We start from the raw sequence: 27457 nt of genomic DNA on the forward strand, positions 1-27457 counted from the left end.
ACGAGTAAAATAAACATATGGAAATACGTATACAATACATAATTCAATTATTGGGTGCAATGCAGAAGTCCCTGGGTGATAGAGGAGGTGGAATTATGCAGTAAAGGCAGTCCAGGAATCCATGCATACAAATTTTCTCATTTATACCGACACAATCCTGATTGACATCAGCCTAGATAGGGGAAGAATCAAACCCTGTGTACTGAAGGATCTAATCTTTGGGAAAAGTAGACTGGATTAGAGAGACTGTATCTGCCACCATCCTTTCACTACCCGTACAGATACCATCCTCAGCATCACAGCAGTAGGTAAGATTTTGCCATCACAGAGAATTATTTACACCCATTGTCTTTTTCATGTTCCCCTATCTTCCTTCCAACAACAATAACAAAAAATGTTTGATTTTTTTTTGTAAAGTTTTGCTGCAAACACATAATTTCTTTACACAATTTAACCAAGTCTTTGGAGGATACTTATTTCAAGCAGTTAACACCTGACCCCAATTTTTGTGGGTAATTAGTGAGCTAGATAACCACACAAAGTGGGTAATTATTTAGTACCCAAGGGTACTGTACAAGAGGGTAGAGGCTGGCAATGTTAACAAAAGCACATCTCTAATTATTGTATCCATACTGGTGATGTTTTAAGAAGAGTTACTCCATCTAATGATCCATGATAAATCAGTAAACTATTTTGCTTCCCTTAGCATATATGGCTGGTCTAATCAAGGGCAGTATGTGAGGGCAAAGCAAAGCCAAGCCCCAGCTTCGGACTATACACAGACCTCGAGAGAAGCCAGAGGCATCCACTTGGAGAAGTTGGCACGACTGGAAGCGTCTGCTCTAGAACAGCAGCATGACTAAGAGCTAACAGTTGGTTGAGCTGATTTGAGAAGCTTGTAGAATATGCCTCGGGGTCTACGTCTCGCTTGGCAATGTGGCCATGCTGGGGGATCTCTGTATGCAACAAGAACCCTAGTCGTGTCTTAGCAGAGTTCAGCCTTGCTCATTACAAATCACTTTGAAAGCTGTACAAGTGAGGTGCTTTGTGTCTGTGGAAGGTCAAGGCCGTAATGCAAGAAGGTAGCATTGAAAATAAAAACAATACAAAAAAAAAACAACCAAATCGCATTGGATAAATTTCAAACATTTGCCATCTCTAGTGTCTAAATTTCAAAAAACACATTTCTCACATGGAAAATACTAAATCTTCATTTAGTATTGGGATTAGTATTAGTACTGGAGGTGTTCGTTTTTTTCTTTTCACAAATTTAAGAAGGGACGGGAGCTATCTATTTCGAAATACAGACTAAATAAAGAAGATTCAGCTACCAAAAAAAAAAAAAAAAAAAAAAAAGTGGCTTTGATCATTAGGACCACGTGAAGACAAGAGTTATGTTGGAAACAGATTCGTAATCTTAAACACAGCAGTCACTATCCACTGACCACTATTTGCATCATTACACACACTTAAGGACATCTTCAAACCAAGACATTACGCTTAGCTGCGAAGCACTTTCCTTTTTTAATTGCTTTTATGAATCATCACTAGCATCCGGACACTTTATTTACTGGAGTCCAGCAACCTTGTTTTTCAAAGACTTAGAGTCCAACACCTAAGGGCCTCCAGGCTGGCACAAAGAAATGGAGGCGTCATCCTCTTTTGATCATAGCCACGTATTTAACTCAGCTTGGGACTGTGCAAGCCAGGCACTATAGAAGCAAACCCAAACAGCAACATCACCTGACACTGTGACTGCCAGGAATTTGGAATTTAAACAGAGAAAGTCTGAGGGATTTCCCTAACTCCCCGTATCTCTCTTTTGTTCTTTTATTTTTTATCAGTTCAAAAAGTTCAACGGAAAGAGGCCTGAAAATTGTTCTTATATTTTAAAAGGGACCAAATGCCTGTGGTCCATTTAGTCCTGAGCACTCCTGTTCATATCACCAATGTGAACAGGTTAAAAAGAAAAAAAATATATATTGCCAAAACTGGGGATCAGTTTGGAGCAGCTGTGAGGTGGACACCTGTCCACTCTGAACTGCCCCAGAAGATTGAAGCTTCTTTCATGTGCTACAGGCCATTTAATAACCCAGCAACTTACAGTGTTTGGCTGCTACCATGCTGAGGTGGGTATAAATAAATTGGTATCCCCTTTGCTAATCCTCTTAGGGACCCAGTTTGCAGGAATAGTTCTCATAGAAATGGAGCGAGAGGAATTTTGCAGAGAGAAGCTGGAAAAGAGAAAGGAAGAATGAATTTAATCGTGGACACAGGTTCAAAGGAAACCTCGGTAGCTGCACAGTTATAGGAGAAAGCAGAGTAAAACCAAACTATTACTATTTTTTTCTGAAATGAATTGGAATTAGTGGTTCAAAGAAGACATAGGAGAAGGGATGCTCAGCCAGAGGGGATGCTTTAGGGACTTAAGCATTCATAAGAAAACCTTAAGGTCTTTTTGAGACAACTCGGTAACTTCACTACAGACCAACTTGAGCCCTTCATTCTCCTGTAGTAGAAAAAATAAAACGTGTGATTGTACCATACAAATGTTATTTAGGAAATAGCAATTCTATCTCAGCTATATGGGCAGCATATATGAGAATAGCTTAAGAATTAATACAATATCTTCAGCAGAGGAAAAAACATTTACTAATATAGATAAAGAGTTCTAACACAGATTGAGGAAGGGAACAAATTCAGTGTGGGGCACATTCAAGGAAAGCAAAGTTGGGCAAAGTGCCATGGTTTGGGCACGACCAGAAGAGCGCTCGAACTCCCAAGTGAGGAGTTTGACAACCAAAGGCTTCTAATTTGAACGTCACTGTCTTGTATACCACTGTCCATTCCACATCAAGGCAGTTATAAAATTGTTTTACCTCTTCCTGTCTTGCTTCCTACCATATATAAAACCATCACAACAAAGCTTACCGTGTCCACAGAGAGTTTTGAGGTCCTCAGAAGACAGCTGCTATGTCCAGATTACTCTCGTTATCCTCATCGGCTGCCCTGTCAGTCGACAAAGAGGGTGGATTGTGGTTGATGGCCATGGAGATTCCTTTTCATCACCAACAATTCCTTTTAATCTAACTCACCCACCAGCTCTCATCTCCAAACCCAACAAGGCATATAACAGTAAATCACCTCCCCCAGGCACTGCCCCGACAGTGCCTCAGCTTGGAGAGGGGATCGTTGTATTTTTTCAGCCTCAACCCAATTCTGCTAAGAGGTTTCTCAAAGATCTTTGAGCTGCAACTCTATCAATTCCTAGATAATGGAGGACAATTAAAGTAGTAAGGTGCCAAAGCCATAAAACAATTCTATCCCAAGGTGAGGAAAGGAAGGAAAAGGACAAACGAGGCAGTTTCACCTCCTGGTGCTGCAGTCCTGGAACTCTGCACCACTCAGTGCCCTCAGTTTAAAACCAACTTTGGGAAAACGGGAGGAGTTCAACAAAAGGTCAGTGGATGTGACAGAGATTTAAAAGAAAGGTTACAGAGATGAATTCATCCACTATCAAAGAAAGAGCATGAGAAGCAGGAATGCAGTACCTAGAGTTATGTGTGTTTTGCCCACGGGGAGTTCATAAGCTGCTCTTGTCCGTGAGTTCTCCTATACATATCGGATTTAACCAAACCCCAAAACTCAAGGTGAAACTCAAACTTCTCTGGATGAAGTCACGCAAAAATGTACTACATCTACTCCTGCATGATTTGCCATTTCCATATTGCATAAAGCACCTGAAACCCCTCATATTTCACATGGTTTCAGGTCCATAAGAAGTTTCAAATAAGGCTTGATTCATTCAAAACATGACCAAAGCTCCAAGAACCTCACTAAAATTTCATATAAATATGGCCATTTTGAGCTGGTGGTGATAATTCTTAAGAGCTGAGGTTTCATCCTGAAAGCCTGACACGTTTTTTAATACTTCAGTTACTAATTGATGGAGCTTTATTAGTCTGTTAACCTACAAGACCCATACAAAAACTTCCTCTCTGATGAGCATTTTGTTTCTTTCTTGACATTTGTTTGAAATTTCATGGAACCATTACATGAGAAAGGTGGTGTCCCTCAATCGACTTTTTTGTTTCTTTACTTGAGGGTCACACTGTAAAGAGAGGTCAGAGGGCAGAGCCTGCTTCTTGCAGCCCACAGATTTATTTCTATCTCCTTTCCATTGTGGAGCCTCTGTCCTACGGTCTATGTCCAATTTTCCCCTATATAAATTTCCCCTATATAAATTCATATAATATATGAATTATAAACTTGAGAAGGAAGCTGCGATTCTGAGCCTTAATGTTTGTGAAGAGCTCTGACACATTACAAGGAGCTGACAAACCTCGATGCATGGTCATCCTTAAATATCCCCCAAGACCCGTCAGACTCAGCTTTCCTCACCAGTACGCACTTTCTTTTTAAAGAGAGGGCGGAATTATTTCAAAGATAAAACAAACAGAAATTGTTTTTCAGCTTTTCTAGTACTCCGGCTACAGCCTACGGTTGCCACAATTTTTAAAAATAAATAAATAAATAAACAAGGGGGGGCATGTTTCTCCCAACAAAAGAACACTTGTCTCAGCTATTGCTTAAGAAGCAAACCAAAAGGTAGAACACCAAAATATTTTCTGTTGCTCGTTGGTGGGCACAAGCCGCCGATCCCTGTGCAGGGACAGGCAGAGGCTGGCACGGAACCATCCGGATGGATCCCAAATCGGCGGTGACAGTGGCAAGAACCCAAAAGACCTGTTTCTATTCCCGGGCCTGCCGGTCGACGTGCTAAGTGGCTTGGGCAAGTTTCTCCGTCTCTTTGTGCTCCCTCTTCTGCCTGCCTTATCTGTTTAGGCTCCTGGGACAAGGAGTCTCCTCTCACGGGGTATTTACAGGATGCCAAGGCATTTAGGTATTGCTGTCAAATAAATAACAGGCTTGGGAACTTTAACGCAGGGGAAGGCTGAGCGCAAGTCTAGTCTCCCTTACCTCTTGTGAAACCAGAGGCGGAGGTCTTAATATACAGTAACTCCTTTTTGGTTGCTTCACCAGTGTTGAGAGAGTTATTAAAAATCAGAAAGCCGTATATCAAGAGGCACGTGACAGCGAGCAGGAATGTCAGAGCATGGAGAAGACACGGCAACCTCAGAGGACTTACGTTTGGCCCAGCAGACACCGCTCAGCCTCTGCACGCCAGAAATAGCTGCGGGACGCAGGCGCAGCAGCCAGTCTGCCCGCTCCTGGTGCCAGTCTGTGCTTCTGCATCACTTCACATTGCAGCGCAGGCTCTATTACACCCGAAGTTTAAATTTAGTCGTTTTTGTAACACAAAGAGACAGTGCAACATTTTTACGACAGAGAAAACGAGGAAAACAAATGGAACAATCTGCATATGATGTTATTTAAGTTACGGTAATAAATGACGTTCTTTAAATAGGATTTTTAAAGTGCAATGATAACCTTTTCTAGTTGATTGCGCTCTTCTAAGAGTACTATTAGATTATAAATATTGTCAATCTTAACTCTACAGCTAATGAACGTATCCGTCAGCATGGTGGTAGCCCACATGAAACGTGTTTTAATATGGATATTCGGTATGCTCACTTACAACTCCAGTATGAGACAGAACACGGCAAGCTGAACAATTCAGATATGATCAGTACCTCTGTCTTCACAAAACTCCTTCTGCGGAACAAGGACCTCTATTTTATAGACAGTGACTAAAAACAAAGAAAAATAAGTGACTCATCAAAGATCCCATAGGGAGTCTGTAGCAGAACATCAGGGTCTGCACCAATGGCTTAATCAAAGAAATAAATCGTTCCACTATAATGGTCGAGGCTGTGCACAGTCTTCTCCCCATTAATAATAAAACAAGACAAGCCCCATGAGCTGAGCACAAACAAGAATCCCTCACACTGCAGAGGATTTTAAAATTACAAAGCTAATTCACCTGGCATCTAGGAGAAATCAGATCTCCTCTTTCCCAGGAGCAGCACACACCAGCCCTGACAGCAAACACCTATTCCTGGGTGCCCGTGGCTGCAGAGAACCACGATTCTGACCCTGGTGCACAAAGAAACCCTTCCCAAACCATCCCGTACCTGGGATGGATCATTATCAACACCTAGTTTTTATGGCCTGACCTGCACAGATGGCCTCATGCTTCGTGCTAGAAGGGGCTGTCCACATGTACCAGGTCCTAAGCCATCGTTTGATCACTTTTCTGCTTAATGGCCATTTTTAATTACTTCCATGGTAACAACAAAAAGTCAGTCTAGGAATGGAAAACAATTCTTTGAACGGCTTCTGCCTTTTTCTTAGGCTCAAACTACCGCTGCACAACCCATTCCCGATTAATATGGGGCCCTCTCGGGAAAGCCACTGCCTGTCTACTGATTTCATTTCCTACATCTTCTCTTCTTAAAATCACAATACGAGTCCCCCAAAAGCAAGGGCAAAAGGTCCTTTATTTTATCTTTACAATATGACAGTGTTTTTTCCCTTGCTATTTTCTTGCAGGAAGATATATTAGCACTACATTTGCTCCTCCACGCGGTGGGATTTCTTAAATAAAAACGTATGTTACATACGTACGGACTTGGAACCAGAGCTGCATTAGCCTATTAACTATCCACATTTGCTTCAGACTTGGCCAGCCACCTAGAAAACCTGCCAAGACCTTTCTGGCAGCCTTTTCCCAACAGTTCCAGGAAAACATGGAATATTCAAAGAATTTTAGGGCCTCCCAGCTCCGTTTGTCACCACTCTCCTTGCCCACTTATAACTAAATCACAGGCAAATTGCTCTAATGCCCTATTAAAGATTTAAAAATGGCCTTTCTCCACCGCAGGGTATCTGAGGACAACTCCACGCTAATATATAATGCAGTGCCCACGTTCGTCCGTAACGTGATGTGGCATGAGGCAGGCCGAGGGTCTGGCAGCAAGGAAGGGGGCTGATTTACAAACTTCGACCTCCACAAGTGAATTTCTGTCTTGTCTGGGGTTTTTAAACCTCCCTCAGATGCCCAGTCAAAGGAGAGATTCATGTTCCCCTCATTGTTACTCTGGCAAATTACCACTGGGGTCTCGGGCCTGTGTTATACAGGATCTATCTCCTTTTAAAGCTGTGGCAGGAAAAAGAGAAAAACCCTGCTGTCCATACTAAGAGCAAAAACTGGCCCACTTTTTTAAAATTCAAGAGAATTATGCTTTAAATAATTTGACGAGGCTTTCTTATTACGCAGAAGAAGCCTGCCTGTGATTTCACACAAGTAGTCTTCCCTAATTCCTAGCACTAATTCATACATTAGACATTTAACCCTTGACTTCAATATGGATTGCAAGTTCACAGTGACACCAAGCACCCCACATCCCTGCTCTCATGGTCCACTGCATCCTTCCTAGGTGCCCTTCAGCACCCCTGGACTCAGTTCTGGCGCAGGTCTCTGCACACCAAGTGTTAGGATTTCACCTTGCATCCCGTTATTCTCAAAACTTGCCACGCATGTCTCTTTACTCCTGAAAACCTCTTCTAGCACTTCAACTCTGCAGTCACTATAGGCTTACAATTCTCTACTTCAAAGGCGTGTGACAAACATATCAAGAAAACACAAATAAAATACTTGCCATCACCAAGATAATATACATATTTTGCAGTTAAAAATTTCCAAATTAAAATATTGGAAAATAAACCAAACAGAGCATTATAGGACACACTACACTAAAAATTGCACCAGCTGATCTTGGATTTCTTCAGCCCCTTTAGCTGAAGATGGAGGAGACTTCGAGGCAGGTCCCTAATTCTGATGTACAGCCCTGAGCGATCCCTTTAGGCAATGCAGCCACCAACATAGGGCCCTTGTGGATTTATTACAGCACTATGGTTACAGCTTGCTGACCGGTGACTTACATCCTTGAACCCTACAAACAGACGTGATTCAGTAGGCAAATTACATCATTACTAACATAGTAAGCAGTAGACACTGATTTTATTTTTTCCATTAAACTGTTTAATTTCTCACTCAGTACCCATTTTCACATACAAATGAAGGGAAGCACGTGACTGAAGCATCTTCATTCTCTTAATAATAACTTCTCCTTCATAAATAAGTTCTCCTTTCATATTTCAAAAGCTATTGGAAAGGCAATTTCCAAAATCAACTCAAACCACAAGATCTGTAGCAGACAGCAATTGTGCCTTGCCTTCTTCCCTTCCTGTTTCCTTCCTGTTCTTCCTCTCTTCCTTATTTTTTTTGTAAAATCCTGTCCTCCAAACCTAACCACCTCACTTACGGGAGGAAATAGAAAGCCAAGGGGAAGCTGCGGCATTTGTCAGACTGCAGACAGCACTATTGCAAACCGCTCCCTGGTGCCACAACTGCTACTCCTTGTCAGAAGAGATGAGAAGGCACTTCAAACACAAGGGAAAAAAAAAAATCCTTTAAAATACACCCACATCAGGGACATTAATCCAGGAATGGGTTTAACCTTCTGCTTGCAACAATTACTTAGAACTCACTAACACCAAGGAATACAAATGCTGCCTGCAGCATTCAGGGGACTGGATGTAGGTACCTCAAAGCTAGAACGTCCCCGAGCAGCCCCAGTTTCCAGCCAGCACCATGGGAAGAGCCAGCTCAGGCCCCCAGCAGCAGGGCTGGGTGAGTGCTGCACCATGCCCAAGCCCCTCTTGCCCCGCAGCAGCCACTCTGTGTGACCAGCTCCTGTGTGCCAAAGCCCAGCTCTAACCTCAGGCTGCAAAGTGGGTGTGAGAGCAGAACCAAGCGTAAGCCTCCGTGCTGAAACTTTTACTACTTCTGGTAACACCAGGGTTCCAAGAAAATTATTTAATAAGGAAAGAAAGTGTCCCAACACACAGTTAGGTGCAGACTTGCAATCCAGCCAACCTGGCTCTTCCACCCAGCCCTTCCAGTGATGCTGCTTGCCCCCGGAGACATCCTTCACCTCCCTCCGCTTTCATTTCTGTACAGAGTCCACACAATCCTTCCCCATCACACACAGCAACTGCAAGGAGCTGCAGGTGGACCACGCCGCTGGATAACTACTTTCAATGCTGCTGTACCATGGTTATTCAGTATGCGAGCCGAAGGGAAAGCCAAACATCTATCAACTCTTCATTTTATTTGTCAGTGGTGAACTATGTGCTTAATCCTTTGTAAGGCACAGACGCAGACTGGGGCAGAACCCAGACTTCTCTAGCATACCTTCTCCAAGAGTGACAAGTGTCAGCAGCTTTGCACAGTCGAGGGCTGTCCTTCCCACTGGTTCTTCCCTGGTCCCGAACTGCTGCACTTCATCCTAAACCTTGACACGTGAAGTCTAGACTCAGCTCGAAAGTTATCAGCACGAATTAGCAAAGTTCTACGTATGGTTATTAAAAACTTAAGTATCTAATCTGTTCTAGGCTTGCAAACTTCTTGGTCCCATTAACTGCTAAAAGCAATTAGGTTCATTTTTAATTAAATACCGGTGAAAAAGAATTGCTTTTTAAAACATTTTCTATTTGTCACCATTTAATTTCACTGCACGTCTCCTTGTACTCACTTTGCAAGACTACCAGAATTTCTCGCTCTACCTCCTCATTATTTCTTTTCTTTTCATTATGATGTAAATTTGTTTTCCTTTCTAAGGGGCAATGGTTCTGGGACATTGATTCAGATACCTCCATGCTTGGGCCCATTTTTGCTGGCACCTTTTTGAGCTACTCATCCTCAGATTTGGTAGTACAGCTCCTGCTCTGCATGCCTCACTGTCTTTGGTTCCCAAAACGTAGAGGGTACTCACATGAAATTCATGTCAATACCATGCAGGATGCATCCACTCCACATTTATTATAGGATCAAGCCCTAAAATGTTCAAAAAAAGCTTCCATTGATGGCTCAAGCTTTATCTGTGGATCTAGGAACACCAGACAACAAGGTCTGACTGCCTATCAGGGATTCAATGAGGAAAAAGAAAAAAAAAATCTTTCTTTACCAAACATTTGCCTGACTGGTTAAGGCTTTTTTGGACTTTGTCAGTTGCACGTGTAAAAAATGGCCCATTCACAAAAAATACTCTTATACTACAATTGTTAGACATGACATTTACACGTCACTGTTAATTATAAATGACTTGATCTTGACATTTCATTAATACATTATGAAAGCCATAATGAAACCCTATGAGCTGTGTGTCACACCTGTAACAAAGACAAGCTTTAGAGAAATCACAGTCTTGTCACCAGACCTTGGCAAAGGGTGGAAGAAAAAAATGGCAGCGGGGTGACTCACGCTCAAGGTGGGTTTATCCTCAGTGGCCTGAAAGGGGCGAGGGGAAGCCCCCCACCCCAACATTTGCTCCTCTGTGGCATGATGCAGTAGCTCAGTTACCTGAACACAAGAACCTACAGAAACATAGATGGAAAACAGAAATTAAGGACTCTGTAATGGCCACAGCTACGCTACTTTAAATGGTATTTGTAGAAGTGATGATGAATGTGGTGGGCTTTTTTCTTAGAAAAAAGTGGTGGTATGTTAAGAGGTGGCTGGCAAGAGACTGTGCGTGGCTCCAGGACGTATCCTGCAGCCCCCAGCAAGGCTCCCACCTGGAGGCTGACAGCTCCTCCTCATGGTGAGTGCCTACATCCTCAGTGGCAGTAGCAGCTCCTCTCCTGCTTTTAAGAAAATAATTGTTTGGAATATTTTTAGCTAGTGGGATCTCATTGGCAGCACTCCTCAGACAAGCTTGGGTCACCTAACTGGAGAGAAAATTGTTTTCTATGGATGTGAGAAGGAAGCAGGGAGAGACAGAGCTATGCAGGAGCCACTGCATGTACCACACAATGCTGAATTTCAGTCTCTTTCCTCATCCGCCCCAGAAACCTGATTCTTGAACTTATTTAACCAAGAAACAGGGCCATGACATTGCACAGACGCTAATTTCACTCCATTACATGTAAAAACTGATTTGCCCAAGGAGAACACATTTTATATTTTGAATGTATAAATCTAAATATATGCACCTGGGACTGCCTGCAGATGAGTGGAGGCAGGGCAACCAGAAGTTTTGTCTTGTTTAAAAAAGAAAAAGAAAAAAAAGGAGGGAGGGACTCCAGATAAACCACTTTGGATCTTCTGCTGTTATGGGAAACTTCCAAACCTCAGATTTCCTTTCTGTTCCGATTTAGACTGGAAGCTTTTATCAAAAAGTTAAATCCTGGTAACCCAACACCATGCACATACGAGTTTGTCTCTGACTGAAGTCTGAATGGATACAGAACTTATCTCAAAAACTCACACTGCAAATGTTGAACTTCATCTGGTTTCATATCTAACCACCAATCTATGGAAAGGTGAAAGCAAGAATGAGAAAAAAAAAAAGTTGGTCGAAAACAGATGTGTGTTCAGACCTCTGCTGTGGCCTAAGGCTGTTCATTTCAGAGAGATGAGCATCTGAATATTGAGCTGGTCTATGCCAGCTAATTCTTTCATTTTCCAGTTGCACTGTGAATTGCAATCAATATCTACATCTAATTGAAAGGACATAATTTTCCCTTATAGGTTATACTTGTTGACTCTAACACACGCAAAAAGAACTTCCTCCTTCAGTAATTTACAATTTCAAAAGGAGAGAGTAGCAGCATTTCTGAGGTCTGGGCTTTGAATCTGTGTAATGAAATTGTCTTATTTTTAACTGTCTGAGCAGCTTTCAAGCAGAAGCGTGTTAAAATTCATATTAATTTGTGCAGTACCCTATCATCATCATAATTTAGCTCACAAGGTTGCTGTGCTTGGAATTCCAGTTATGACATGAATTCTATACATTTTATACAGATTTATAAATGGCATCAATAGAACACTTAGGGCCTTATTCATTAAACAATGAGTCATTCTGGCATTCCATTCTATTTCATCCCTGTTCTTGCAAAACTTTTATGTACAAATTTGACTGTACTTAATGCATCTGATTTAGCAGCATAAGTGTTGCAGCATAGTTTCAGCTGGGTGTGGAAACAGATGAAAGGCATTGTTAAAAAAGAAAGAGAAAAAAAAATCCCTCTAACGGTTAAAGTTTTTGAATTTCAGTTTCCTTTCCAGAAGATCAGCATTCAGGGCCCAGGAAAAAGCTCCTGCCTCAGCTTTCTCACCGTCACAGGTTGGTCCTCTCCAAGGACGGCTGTGAGGCAGCTCAGAAGACACCTGAAGGGTTGCAAGTAATCAGGTACCAATTTCTGTGGATAACCAGAGTCCCTCCTTCTTCTTGGCTGGCACCTTTCACAACTATCACAGCCATACGAGAACACAGAAGCAAAAGAAAATTTGCAGTAGTGTATTATTTCAAGTATTTTCTTGCTGCCCAGCAAACCGAAAAATTACTACTGAAGACAACGCTTCAGCAATTATTCTTTAAAAAAAGTTAGTGGTGTTGGAAGAGATATGGCTAAACCACAAGAGGCTTAAAGACTTCCCTCAGAACACAGTTTATGACTGTGGCACCAGAAAACTCTAATAATGATGCTGCAGGACCACAACACGAATTTTCAGAATAATTTCCCTGATGACCTAGAGCTTTCATATGGACTGGTTATATTTTGTGTGTGTGTTTTAAAGGAGAAGTTAGTTAAAAATAAAAAGAGTAAAGCAAAATAAAGCCTGTCACCTATCTTTGAGGAACACATCTGGATTATAAATAGTGACTAGCAGCATGCCTACCCAGCAAAATATAGGACTATTTTTTGGTAATCTTGATCTGGGCAGAGCACGTGAAAACTGCAGTGAAGTCATCATGGTATGGGTTTTAGCATGCTCTGGCAACCAGAGTACAAGGTCTTCAGGGACACGCTGGTTGCTTGCCAGTGGGATTCTGTCTGAATTGTTCTCGTTACTTCATTAAATCCATTCAGTCCAGGTAAACCTGCATAGACCACAAACTGCTCTCCATTTTATAGTTTGGACACATCAGCGCGTCTGACTGCATTTTACCTTCTCTTTGTCCTTTCAACTCTCCTCCCGACTGCAGGGGATATATGGCTGTAATTTCGGTAAAGCTTGCTGGAGCAGAATGGTCTCGGAAGTCACCACTCCTCTGTCACGTTTGATTGGGGTTAGAAAACAGTCTCCGAAGTTGTTGGGAAGGGTGAGGGCACAGATACACGAATGTACATAAAACAAGGGAGCCCACTGGCTGTCTTTTCATTGGAAACCATTCCAAGACCTCATCATTCCTTGGATGCCTGCAGTTTTCTTCCCTAAGTATATAGGCATCAGCGCCTATTTTTGGTCTTTATCCTTAATAAGCCACAATAAATTCAGAATCCATTTCACTACATATTCTTGTACATTAGTGCACTATCTCCCAAGCCATCACCATGCCAAGAAAAGCACAATACTATTTGCACCCACTGTCCATAAGGGAGAACAAGGATGTGTGCTCAAATAAAGCGTACTGTCTCGTTTTCATTGGTCCTCTCACCATGATATTTCTGGTACTTAATTTTATATTACAGACTTAAAAGGACAAAAACCAGATGAAAGTTTAGATTTCATTATCATAGGACAAACAATTCTCTGGGAGGTGGACTGTTTCTTTTTCACTCTACATTCCAGTGGAAATATCCTCTTAAAAACAGTTACTATCTCTCCTGCTATTCACAGACTTAACTGAATAAAAACTGGGAGTGGAACAATAATGGAAGAGAAGGAAACTAGAACACTTTTGTCTGTTCATTGTGCAAGCTGAGAGAAACAAGACAGGCAATTAAAGGAACTGTTCAGGGCTAGACACCTTGCTTTTGCTTCCTCCTCTTTTAATCTACAGCTCATGAGTTGTTCCTTTACTCACTGCAAAAGGTCCATAATTGTAACACTGCCATATTCTCCTGGAAATCTATTTAAATGGCATATGATAGAAGCCATATGATAGAAGCTTAATTACATAGAGGGCATATGGAAGGCATATGACATAAGGACATATGGAAGGCATATGATAGAAGGGCATCCGAGGACATATGATGGAAGTCTAATTAATTGACAATACATTCCTCTCATCAGGGGGAGAGCTGGAATGCTATTTTGTTCAGAAGAAAAATATGCACATTGAATTATGCTTATTGTTAACTCCAGAGTACCACTGACCATTCTCATTTTTCATTATTATTCCTTGTTCTTTGGAGCAGAGAGATTATTTGATTTACATATCCTTCTGGCACATAAAGTTGAGTTTGATAGCCGCAAATATGTGTGTTAGCACAGACAGTATATACATTTGAACCTTACAAAGTTCCCTTATTCCAATATAAAGGAGGTCTAAAATTCAACAACCAAAAAGGAAAAGAAACAGTTATTTGGGAGTCGTTACCATCCATTCATATTATTATTCCTAGAAAACTATCAGACAGGTAAAGAGTTGACCATTATGGAACAGGGCCCATTGACTCTATGCTGGATGTGGGACAATGCAGCTTGTTGGATTCACATCAGCTAAAAATCTGCACTTCCAGCTACGAAAAGATTTATGGGGTAGAGAAATGAGGTACTTCCTAAAATATGCCAAAAAGATTGCTCTTTTTTTTACCTAGCTGCATATGTTTAATGCGTGTGCCTACATGAGACACAAGAGCAGTCATGCGTTAGCCCTGATGCTTGCCTTGTCCTAAGGAACTGCAGAGTTACAAAATGCAGTAGTGATAGCTAAAACATCTTTGAAAACAAGATGAAATAAACCCCACTAGTCCACTCTCAGTAACACTCAGGAAACCAACATCTTCTCTTTGCATTCAGTAAACAAGGTTATGCAGATATTTAAGATTTTAAGGGCCATTTTACCAGGAAAAAAATAAAAAATAAAAATGCTTACTTAATTAAAAAAAAAAAACTCAAAATATTGCTATAATTTTTACATTTTTCAGATTAGCATAAGGAAGTGAAGCATGTGCCTTACCTTTGTTTTTATTAAGTAATTTAGGAAGTTTATCCACTATCATACAGTCTCTCGTTACCTCTGGGAACTCCAACTGTGGCCAGAATCCCCCAGCTGTATAGGCAAAAGCCACCTGTTCTGGGCCCCGACCAAGCATTAGGGCCACCAGCCTCATCCAGGCTGCCACAGAGCCCAAACCCTGAACACTGTCATCATGAAGATCTCGGTTCTTGTCCTCAAACACAGCATTACAGGATTTTCAGGCCTCAGATACTTAGACTAATAAAATAGTAGACTACATTTGCAGATACAAATTTAGGTACACTTCCTGCATTTTAGGCACCTAAGATACATTAGAAACATGGTCTCCTGCCTGTTTGCCCAGAACTGCAGGCTCAGCCTGTGTCCCTTCTCCCCACAACAATTCTGGGGCAGCTCCACAGCTCCTTACCCCAAACTGCTGCGAGGGAGGAGCAAACCATCTCTACAGGACATGTTCAGAAGCATCAGCCTTTGAAACACCTAATTTAACTGTGCAAACCTAGGAAAGAAACCTCAAGAATCACCATTTTAGCTAACTGTAATCATTACTGGATATTCCCTAAGAACAGCTCTCCCGAGGACTGTGTAGATTTAGGTACTTTCACAAAAACCCTTACCAGTTTTATCTGGAAGCATCAGCACCAGCCTCCCACCTTCCCGAGAGGCAAGGTGTGAGCCAGGACTCATTGAGCTCCAGGGCACAGCCTCATTTATCTGCTGTTGTAGAAGTAACTGAGCCAGTCAGGGACTAACGAAGAGGGAAACCTGCTTGCAAATCGCAGTAACTGATACAATCCAGGATGTTTTTTCGTGTTACCTTTGGAGACTTCTGATTGCTGACCGTGAAGGCAATAACACTGATGTGTTGCCATGGTGCTTTTTAGGAATGTTACACATTGCGTTTCTTGAATGCTAATAAAGGAAGACAAGCATTACTCGTCCACTGAATTTGCTAAATGCTCAATAATATAGTACCAGTAGGTTAAAAAAAAAAAAAATGCTGACAGAATGAACATTTTGGAAGTTCTGGAGAGGCAGAAGAAAAGAAAAGGTTTTCCAGCTCATCTTACCTGCTCTTTCCTGTTCCACGTGTCCAGAGCAAACATTGCTGAGGAATTATGGTCGCTCATCACGCCGCTTTGTGCAAGACCCAAGGAAAGCTAGGAGGTTGTACAGTTATCTCCCTTGGTGTAATTCTAAACTATACAACCTACTACCTCAACCTGGATGCATGCAGTCAAAAATGCTGAAAGCTACCCACCACTTCACAGCCGACATAATGTCAGGGGTTCTAGTTAAAAAAAAGCGTCCTCAAAATTCCCAGTGCGCTAATTTAGAAGTAATAGATGTGTTGCTGGTGAAACCACACCAAAACGAAATGCAGTTCTCTGCACTACATATGTTAATACTTAAGACACGATAAGCCATGGTTATTACTGCTAGGTATAAACAAGATCATGGTCACTTTTCACACAAGAAGGAATTTTGTTCCTGGCCAAAAAAAAAAAAAAAAAAAAAAAAAAAAGCTTTTTCCCTTCCATAGCAGATGCATCTGGACTACAGCACAGAACATATGCATACATTTTCTAAAGCACTCAGAAACGTTTAGGATGAGATTTGTCCTAACATGTCTTTTCCTTTTTGAACATGCATAGCATTGACCCTGGAACATGCATCTTGGCTGCTGAATGTTTAAAGGATCATTGCAGAAGTGGAATTAGGAGAACTGCAACAGGGGGTAGACCATTTCAAGTAAATTTTAAGTAAACTTTACCCTTGCATCAACTCCTTGTTAAGATTAATAATCTTAGAAATGCAATGCTGAGCCTGTCTCAGTAGCCAGAACAAGACGGTGCTCCCTTAACAAGGAACACATTACATTTTTTACTTGTATTAGTTCACAGTCAAACAACCAGGATGTTATCTTTGTGACTCATTCCCATTACCCACCAAGCTATTGCTTAAAGCAGTATGCTGCCTATTTATTAGAGCTTACAAACAGGGATTAGCATCTTAAAATATGCTAGTGCAAACAGTGGAACTGAATCGGTCCTGAGATCCTGCCTCTCAGGTGAATGCATCCTCAGGCACAGCAGCTCTGTGCTGGAAGGGGATTACATAGGAATCAAACCTCATGAGCGAACGCTGAGCTGTGCTGAACAGATAGCATCTTGGTTGCTCCTATTTTCTTAGGATAAAGTAGCATTGCTGATTATGAAAAAGCCAGTGCCCTACCATTGTATTCAGAACCTGTCTAGAAAAAAAAAAAAAAAAAGAAGAAGGAAAGGAAAAAAAAAAAAGAGGAAGGTGAGAAATAAAATAACTCTGGAATTCAGCGTGCAACAGTGGAAGAATATCTGGGGGAAAGACAAAACAAAACAGTATTTCTGCAAGGTTTAAATGTACATGCTGCTGATAGGATTATTGAATTTTCTAATGACTCCACATTCAGGAAAGTTTGCTCAGCTCTGGAAATCCAACACATTATTTTAGTTAACAGCACAGTGTGGTACCATAACAGTAGAGTCACTGTTAACCGTTTTATTTCTAAGCACAATGATCCAACCACAAAACTGGATCACGAAACCATGGTTCTCTGGTCCTGCTCTCCAACCAGGAGCTTTATTGCTGTCTGAAAGCATCCTGAACCATCCCAATTCCTTGACATAATACCATCCTTTCTGTGCACTGAAATCTGCCCTCAGACATGAAATCCAGTGATGTAACCAGTAGAGCTCTATGGAATCCAATGAACCTGTTCCCATTTAGGGTGGCAGAAGATCTCAAATCCCACTCATTTTCAATGTGACAAAGGAGGTGTAGCTCCCCTTTTGACTTGTAAATGTCCTATATCCCATTCTGCAGCTAATGCAGTTTACTTATAAACTACATCATTTCAGTATCACATGGATAAGCTCCTCATTTTTACTACAATTTATCTTTGTTGCATCTCAATTTTGCCATAAATGTTAGATACTACACAATTTGAAACATTTTTAAAAATGATTACTCGTATCTGATCATTATAATTAAGGAGAGCACTGTTAACATCACCGTTGCGATGAGACTGACAAAGGCACGCTTTGCAGACCAGGCAGTTATAAAGCTGAGCTGAACAAAGAATCCTTCAAGAATTTGCTCCAAAATAGTAGGGAAGAAAATTTGCTTTGTTTCATTTTATTCCCAGCTCACTAAAGGTCCTTTCATAGATGTAGGAGAAAATTCTTTATGAGCAACACACTCAAGTTGAGCCTAAATAACCTAATTTTTCCTCAGGTTGGCAAATGCCACCGTGCCTGTTTTGTTCCTGACTCGCCACCTCTCCTTGCCTCCCTTCCACTGCAACCTCAACTTCCTCTTCATCGCCACACTTACAAATCCCTGAGCTGTCAGCTCTGTGCTGGCACTTAGTCAAGGAGCGTTCTCGCTCCCTCCCTCGCCGCTATATCGAGCCGGGGAGCTGCGCCCCGCTTGGCACGCGTCCTTCCACTGCAAGCACCACGACCACCGAGATGTGGTCATGTCCGTGCCTGGGACGAGGCCCTCACCAATAAAATACTCTCGTCCAAGTTCCCACCTATGCCAAAGCCAGTCTGCACAAATACAATGGTAATAAGTGAGCCTTTATGTAGACCTTATACAACCTATGCCTGCTTGAGAGCTACTTTACAGAGAAAAAAAAAAAAAAAAAAAAAAAAAAAAAAAAAAAAAAAAAAGAGACTAAGATAAAGCATTTATAAACACTCAAGTAGCTTCTGTCCCAGGGTCTGATACCATGCTCACCCTCCAGTCAATTTTCAGACACCTCCACGACTTGCTGCAGAAATTATCCGGGCAAGTTTCCCCATCTATGAGAGCCTGGACTCAGAATTAGATACTCTGCTATCACCACTTTGAACTCGGATGAAGCTCGGACAGATGAAAGTGTGTTTGCACCCCAGAGGAACAGTAACTTCAAGCAGAAAAAAAAAAGAAAAGTGTTGCACATCTAGTCATGCCATCAGTTACAATATCTGCTGCTGTTACTGACATGAGGAATTGAGACCTAATATTAAAACAGAAGTCACCTAATTACCATCACCTCAGCACCTTCCCTACATCTGTCAGTGCCTGGCTAGTTGAGAACTACCTACAAGCCATAAAGATTCCTCTTTTAGGGTGAGAGCACGAGAGACTCACAGCACCGATGTCTATTAAGACACTTTCTTTTGGTGGTGTGACTCTCCCTGTTTGTTTTCTGGTGATTTTAGTCAATTATGTCTTTACCCAATTAGCACAATCATACCTAATTATGTAATTAGGGTAAATATGTAATCTAATGACAATGTTCAATTATGATACATATCGATGTCATAAAAGTTCCTATGAAATATAGTGGTAGGGAGAATGGCATCACACAGAGCCGTGCGTTCCTATATAAGTTCATGTGCCCCAGCGCCTATTGTTCGTGCACCCTTTTAGGCCCCTCGCTGCTTCAGAATCTGAAAAATGATTTCACACGTCTGTGGACAAAAGGAAATCTCCGTCCCAGCCCAGCCAGTTCTATTTTAAAGCGACAGTATAATCTAAAAACGATGCCCTTTACTCTGTGTAACTCTGACTCGTTAAATACACGCCGTGGCTGCAGCAAACATGGGGGAAAACCTGTCCTCCAGCAGGAACAGACAGCATTCGTGCTCGGTGATTTTCAAATGGGGAAGACACTTCATTCTAGCAGTTCCTCCCAGCCAGATCTGGGGCTTTTGTCACCAAAATTAATGGCAGCCCATGCCACTGACCTCAGAAGACCTGAGATCAAGGTGCAGGCTTGGTCTGGACTAGGAGTTGCGCAGAAGTGTCACTTGTTTTACTGCGTGTTCCCTTCATGGACTTCAGGTGAGAGCAGATCTCAGAAACCTGCTTCCTTTATTCTGTGCTAGATGAATCCAAGCTTTACATTTAATTTCCCAAGACAACTAGCAGAATTCAAATCCAGCGCTGATTTTAAGGATTTAAAGGCTAGAATACTCCATTTTCCTAAAACTTTCTTCTATGCAAAGCAGCAATTTAGTCATGTTCTACAGAAAAGCTGCTCTTCAGAGGGTACAACATTCCCAAATTATAATGACACAGAAAATAGTGCCCCATGTATTAAGCCCCTTCAGCTATACCACACTTGTGTGTGTTTACAGACCACTCATTGACTTCACAGGGTCAAGATAACAACGATGCCAGCAATGGAAGCCCAGTACAAATGTGTTCAAGAAAGCAGAACTCTGTTTTGTTATCACCAGCAGTGAAATCATCAGCTGACATGTGGGTCTGAATCTTTATGGCTCTGAAGGATACTGAAAGAGGAAGAACCCACCTTCACTTTCAGATCCCAGGCAGGCTGCTGCAGGGCTAGCCAAGGAGGGGGTGGGAAGCAGAAAATCCTCATGAAGCAAACATACTTCCTGAAGTCATTGAGAAAAAAAATAAATACCAAAACCCACAAATGATATTGTTCCAGTTTGAGGTCTGAAATCTTGTTTGCTAAATTTCAGCCTGGAGTGATCCGTTAAAGAGAGGACTTTCAAAAACCTCAGCCTGACGTGATTTTACAATGGAAATGCTGACACGATTCCTACTGATCAGCTCTCCCCGTCAATTTTATTCAATGCAACTTTGCTGTTGGGACTTGGTTGTGACGAGGAACCTCAAGAGGTTCAAAGTTTATCTCTAGGCTCAGAGAACTCTCCTGGAAGCCTGGCAGGTGGACTAAGAAGGTCGGGAACTTCAAGAGCCTGCAAGTTAAGGCAAGAAGTCTCCTCAGCTGGGCTCAGCTGAAAACCAGAGCAACTATAATATTTTGAAAGCTCTCCAAAATTTTTCAAGGCATTACAAAAATGGTCTGCGCCTGAATTTTTAGCAAGAGTTACAGCAATCTGAAGATTTACTCAACATGACATTTCAATATCTGGTAGTTTCTAGGGGAAGGGTAGCCACACTCTCGCTCCTGAACCAGACATAGCTTTTTGTCAGCAGCTGGAGCACAGCAGCAGCAACTCTAGACGACCCCAAAACCTCGTATTTTTTGCCCAAGGCCTGCCCTGTGCTTCAGCAGTGCCCTCTGGTTTTGGTGTGAAGCTCGGCGAGCCCAGGTTGAACACTCTTGTTCGAGATCCTGCACAGCACGCTGAGGACCTGGAGCCAACGCTGGTTTTGCACACACAGAAAGTAAAAGAACTCGTAGGGGATTACCAGAAAGCCATATAAAAGCCTGGTGCCACTTCCATGGTGGCATGGCAAGGCTGCTTTTCACAGTGATACCGAGCATCTTCAACCGAGGACACCTCTCCTCCTTCAGGTCACCTACGTTATGGAGACTGCCTGGCTCAAGGTGTCTGCCTCTCAAACATCCGTGTCTAAGAACATCCTCTCCTTATTTTCTCCCTCGCTGATTAAAAGCAAATAAACAAAGGGAAAAAAAATCAGATTACTGAAGTAGTTATTTATCTGCCTTTTAAGAGTTTAACCAGATTTGATTATCTGAATAAGAGTATTTGGATAAGGTTCAAATTCCAGGGTACACAATTACATTCTGCTTATCATGATTCCCATTTGCCACTGCATATGGTTATACTAATTACCCGAATGCTATTGTGTGCTCCTCTCTGCTGACAAGGGCTTACTGTGCTCCACACCAGACGAGACTGGGAAAAGGGGGAGCAGGCAAGTGAAATAATTTTTGCACCCCAGTGGGTGCCATCTAACACGCTCGTCTGCGAGCAGCATTACAAGAGCTTTCAGGGAAAGATGTCATTAACAGAAACGAGAAACAGTCTTGTTGTTTTGAGGGAGAAGGAGACGGTTTACCAAATCTGAAGAAAAAGAAGAGTTTGCTTTGGAAGAGGTTTGTTTTTCTTCCTCAGACAAGAACTACTGCTTCTGGATTAAACTGTAACTCTGGCAAAATGAAACACGCTTGTAGTAAAGCTCCCGCAGATGCAGACACAGCCACGTAGTTCTACAGGAGGCATTTTTTTCCCCTCTTGGGAGGCACTAAAGCAATGGCTGCATATTGATAGAGAATGGGACTGCATTAATTAAGGTACCACGGTTTTTTTTGAGAGGATATTGTGATTTTTTCATGTCCCCAAGGCCTTCCTGGTACAGTCTATGTGCAGATGCTCTGGGTTGTTGCCAGCTACAGCGACTGCCTTCTATTTCCTTAAGTTCCTCTGCAACAGCAAACTGGGGGAAGCTTCCAGTACTTCCTGCCCTGAGCCATTTTGCAGCATGCCTGTGCATGGCGATGCGGCCGCTGCAACTCAGTGACTGATGAAGAGATCTCCGTGCACCCTGCATGGCACTTGGATCAAAGCTGCTGCATAAACACAAGCTCCTTATCAGCAAAGTGAGGAAAAAAAAAAAATGCTAAGGAAAATACAGGTAGAAGCTCTACAGACTCCAATTAGCTTTTTTTTTCCATCCTAAAGGGAAGATGCATTTCAAGGTTCTTCACATCATTTTGTCAGACTCGAGTTTCACTCTAAAACTTAATGAAGTGCAGTGAAACACAACCAGCAGAAAAGAAACACAAATGAACGCTGAGAACACAACACGGTGCTTCCCGAAAAGATGAGCCGAAAAACAAAGGGCAGAGGGAGAACATCAGAGGCTAGGGTTAAAAAAGGTGGGGATACCTTAATGAGAAAAAAAGCTAAATTAAATTAATAAAAATAGTAAAATGTAAGAGGAAGAGGAAGAGGGGAGGGGAAGGGCACATGAGCTAGTGGCAGGGAGGCAGAAGCTGGAGCCAGGCCATGCTAAGAACTACGTTTGGTTCCTTGAAGGCAGTTTTAGCAGCATCAAGTGAACAGGTATAGCAACAGAGCACTCCGGTACAAAGACCTGAGCTACACGTCAGAAACCAGGGCTCTGCCGTGCTCAGAGAGCGATGCTGGTGCTCCTGACACAAATGCTCACCCTACCAGTGCCCACGCCGGCATCTCCCCTGTAGCCATGCAGCAGTAGAAGACAACGGTGTCCAAGAGGCCTCTTTGTGCAGGACCCACAGCACCTCCAAGCAGAGCTGCCCCTTTTTCCTTGCCAGCAGCAGAAAACCAGTAGCCCCAGCACACGTGCTGAGCCTCAGAGCAGGATGCAGCAGCTCTCCTCCCAGCAGCACGGCCGACACCTCAGTCCCATGCCTAGAGGCACATTTCTGCAGTTTGCTTGCTAAGCATCCAGCCACGTGCAGATCAAGTCTCTCACCCAAAGGAAAAAAGCTGGATATTGATTAGCAGATCCCAACATAGTCGGTGAGAGACTGCACCGAAATATGGTACAAAAGAAAAGCCTGTTTCCTCTTTCCTCTCCCTAGATTCAAATACTCGTTTTCTAATCCAAAAATATGCTTTCAAATCCTCCACAACCCCAACTGGAGCATCTCGTTTTGCAGCACATCTGCCCAATTCCTTTCCCACAGGCTCTTGGCACTCTCAGAGCAATGTCACCTGAAGCGCCAGCCTCCAAAAACATCAGTGACAATTTCTGGGCTTTTCTCAGCATATTCTGCCAGGTGCCTGACGTCTCCGGATGGCTTTCCAAGGAAGAGGCCACCATGCAGACGTACGCCTTATAGTGGGAACTGCATTTGGCCAGATTTCTCTTTGGAGGTTAGACTAAATGAACCAAGACTTCCTTTATAGCCGTAAATGTAGGAATCTAAGGCACTGAATATTTAGGGTGTTTTAAAATAAAATAGTAGTAGTAATAATAAGAGCAATAATAAAAGCAGACAAACAAAAACCATGGCAAGCCTCTAGCAAAACCAGATCTCACTGCCACCAGTAAATGCAACCTCATCCTGCCTCTGTCCTAGCTCACGATGAATGATGCTCGTTCCACTGCGGCTGAAGCAACATCCACTAGCGAAGGGGAAAACAGGGGCAGGAACCAGCACCGGGGAAGTTTTGGGACACTGGGAGCCTCCAGCACTTACACGGGTGATAGCAAGCAATGCCCAGGGGAGATCTTGACCCAGGGCCCATGTTCTGGGCAGCATGTCGCAGCACCGCTTCAATGTGGCCTTGAGACACGTTTGCCTGGAAGAGATGTGTCCTTCACCCTCTTCAATCACCTCTTACTGTCCATTTTACAAAGAACCAAAGCACCGCTTGTGGACACGTGCCACAGGCCCTACACAGAAGCACCTGGAGCCCACGAGACCAGAGATACGGGTGCCAAAAAAAGGCTGCACAGCACCGCACGGCCCAGCCAGCAGCAGGAGATCTGCTGGAAACCACACACCTACTGCAGCCACAGCTTCCCAACTTGGTGTCCTACACGTGCAGGAGGGGAATATTGCCTGCTGAAATGCACGGTCACATAAAATGGCCAACTGTGCATTTTTTGAAAGAAACAGAAAAAAAAAAACAAGTTTAATTCACAGGGAGAAAGAAAAGCAGTTAGGCTGCAATTTTATTAGCAGATGCCTTCTTTGCCATCATTTTATGTTTCTATAATAAATAGAAAACACATAGAAAACCCTGGAAATTCAGCAAGGGGAAAAAAAAAAAAAAAACATTTTTGGACTGCAGCAGCATGTGTCAAACCAGCCAAGTTCAAACACAGAGAAATTTAAAAGTGGAAATACAGACCAAATCTTTGGGTAGAAATAACACTGAAAGCTGCTGGAAAGAAACAGTCAGACTTTATTTTGAGTTCACGTTCTAATTATTTTTGTACAGAATCTGTATGTTGGGGTTTTAAAAAAACTTCTTCAAAAATAATTGTTCCACTTTCGCAACTGAAAAACGTTAGTTTTACGCAGCAGGTTTTATATTGCCTGCTTACGTGTTTTTTTTTCCCCTGCTCTACCAATCTTTTGGAGTTTATAGCGTGATTTTTTTCCCCCTTAAAAACTATTTGAAAAGAATTAAGTGCCGTGAAATTAGGAGGAACAGGATTCTACACTAAACTAATTTTAACGGGAGCGAGGAGTTGGAGGGGCGATCCCTGCTCTGCCACAGAGCTGCAAGCCTGCAGCGTGTCCGGAGATTGGAAGTTACTGGCTATAAAGACGAGCAGAGGCGCCTATTGCTCACAAACAAATCGCCGTCACGAAGCGAAGAACGGATCCCCGTGACTTTATCAATGCAACAATTCTCCCCGCGTCCCCACAACCTCGGCGTTCGACAGCCTAAGAGCCACCTCTGCCCCTGCCCCACTGCCAGACCTGCGGGTAACGTAGCTGAGATTTCATTTCTTCGGGCTGATGGCAAATACCTTCCCCCCCGTCCCATTTTATTCAGGCACAAACGAGCTGCTGGCTTGTCTGCGTGTATTTTAACACTAACCAAAGCTGAAAACTGATATGATAATTGCAGAATACGATTTGCAGCTCTCGTTTTGTATCTCTTAAAAGGAAAACGGGAGGAGGGAAGAGTGGGTTAGACGGAAGACACAAACAGCAGAGTTCAACATTGCCAGCTGAAATGCAGAAACACACCACTTTGTGCACTTGCCAGACAGACACATACCTATAGATACAAGCTTGTGTGGAATATGACCACAAGTTCGGATCTACGGGTTTGTGGCAACAGGCATGGAGCTCTTCTGCAATTTGCTAGGTTTGGCTTTTATTTTTTTTATTTTTGCCTTTTTCTTTTTTTTTTTTTTTAATAGAGGAAAACCATTTCTGCAAATGAAATTTCAGAGCTGTTAGTAAGCAGCAGCCTTCGCTCCCCTCCGCACCCCAACACCCCTTCTCCGAGGGGGGGAAGAGTTGCTTATTGCCTTTGCTATAACACCAGCTCTGCTGCTACAGCTTCCCTTAAAAACTCAGCAAAATAAAACAGATCTGAAAATAAACAACATAAAGCAAGAGGTCTGCCTTTCTCTCTTACAGCTCCTTGGCTGGACAGGAGTACTGAGGATTACACAGAATTAATGGCCAACGCCGGTGGCTATCGCTAACGGTGTAGCAAATTCGGAAAGAGCAGGTTTCGACGTACACAGCACTGCTATACACATGCAAACCCCCACCCTGAAAAAAAAAAAAAAAAAAAAAAAAAAAAAAAAAAAAAAAAACTTGTCCCGTTTCCATTCTGGCAGCCTGGTTAAAACAGGCAGAAGAAACAACTGCGTAAGAGTTGTTTTAACTTTCAGAGAAGTCATTACTGAGCTGGGGTGCTATTTTAATTCTGTTTTTAAAGAAGAAAAAATAAAAGTCCTTTCACTTTACTAACCAATCCAGAAAATTCCCCCAACTCCAGCTCTCTGCTGTCTGCCTGCATTTCTTCATACAATGACAAACATAAAACTGCTTTAAAAGTTTTTCTAGTAAGTCTTGAAAAATAATCGCAGAGCAAAGTTTTGTCTCTGCGAGCAAGAAGCGTCCCCCTCCTTCCCCCAAAGTTTCCAAGTTTCTCTCCCGCGTAACTAACATTTCCCATTAATGAAATTTTATTGGGTGGGCAACTGGTGGGGAACGAGGCCGAATAGCAGGCTGGCTGTAAGCTCCAAAGGGAGGTTTTTTGAACAAAATCAGTCAGAATAACTGGTGCCTAAAGAGTCACAAAATGTTCGCTTTCTACCTCTTCTCTTTCTTCAGAAGACAAACGAAATCAATGCAAGCTAATATTATTCTCTATAAAAATGAAACAGTCAGCACTTGGAAAATAATTTTGTTATTTGGATGCTTTTAAAAAGTTCTCCCACTTCTTGTGGAGGTTCTTAAAATAAAGCACTTCAACCTTCCCAGCCTGGTAAGTATGCAATTAAAATATACAATTTTCCTTTATTGGAACGCTGCTTGAGCTGGGTTACACGAAACTCCTGTTCCATCCAGCACCAGAGACGTTAAACTTTCGCCATCTGTCCAAAGGTTATCTGCGAAATTGATTGTCTAAATTTAGATTCCTACACTTTCTACTGTGATACCTACCTTTAAAGTATCCAGCTTTTCCAAAGTTTTCAGTGCCCGAAATTCCTACCAAGAGCAGAAGCTGCAGGCGTGGAGCATCTTTGTAAAACCAGCAAAACTTTTACGTAGGACCCTAAATGCAATTTGGGAGCACCCGGCTTTCGGAAAGGTCTAGCCCTGCAATGTGTGCAGCAGTCAAGGCAATGGGTCGGGGAGCACGTGGTCCTGCAGACAGAACAGAGTCACATCACGCACAAATACACGTATTGTGCACTTCTTTGGAACCGAACTGCAAACGGAATATAACAAATGTTCCCCTACCAAAAATAACCCAAATCCTCCAACCACGAAGCTCATTTATTTCAGGGAACCTAAGACTGTAATTCAAATTGCCTCTTGACCCTTCTATTAGGGCCTAATAGGCACAGTATCGGGATCAGTAACACTGCTGCTGCCTCTATCAGTATTTCTTACAAGGGAAAGGCTTTTTTCCATCAGACTTTTGCACGTCACTCTCATGTGATAATGCAATGCTGCATAACAGAGAGTATTTTCTTTAGGAGCATATTCATTTTGATCCTAATTTTCTTTACCTTAATGTATATAT

At 42.4% G+C, this 27457-nt stretch overlaps 1 long non-coding RNA gene across 1 annotated transcript; it reads right to left on the bottom strand.

Annotated features, from left to right (window-relative positions):
- Nucleotides 1-1867: 1867 nt before the first annotated feature.
- LOC311218796 lies at nt 1868-27013 on the bottom strand. Its single transcript, XR_014619129.1, has 4 exons — nt 26872-27013; nt 5150-5279; nt 2932-3009; nt 1868-2234 (listed from the first exon to the last, which is right to left on the bottom strand). It is a non-coding gene; the product is annotated as an uncharacterized lncRNA (long non-coding RNA).
- Nucleotides 27014-27457: the final 444 nt, after the last annotated feature.

This window comes from Netta rufina, assembly GCF_964035555.1.
Source record: "Netta rufina genome assembly, chromosome: 25".
Taxonomy (NCBI): Eukaryota; Metazoa; Chordata; class Aves; order Anseriformes; family Anatidae; genus Netta; species Netta rufina.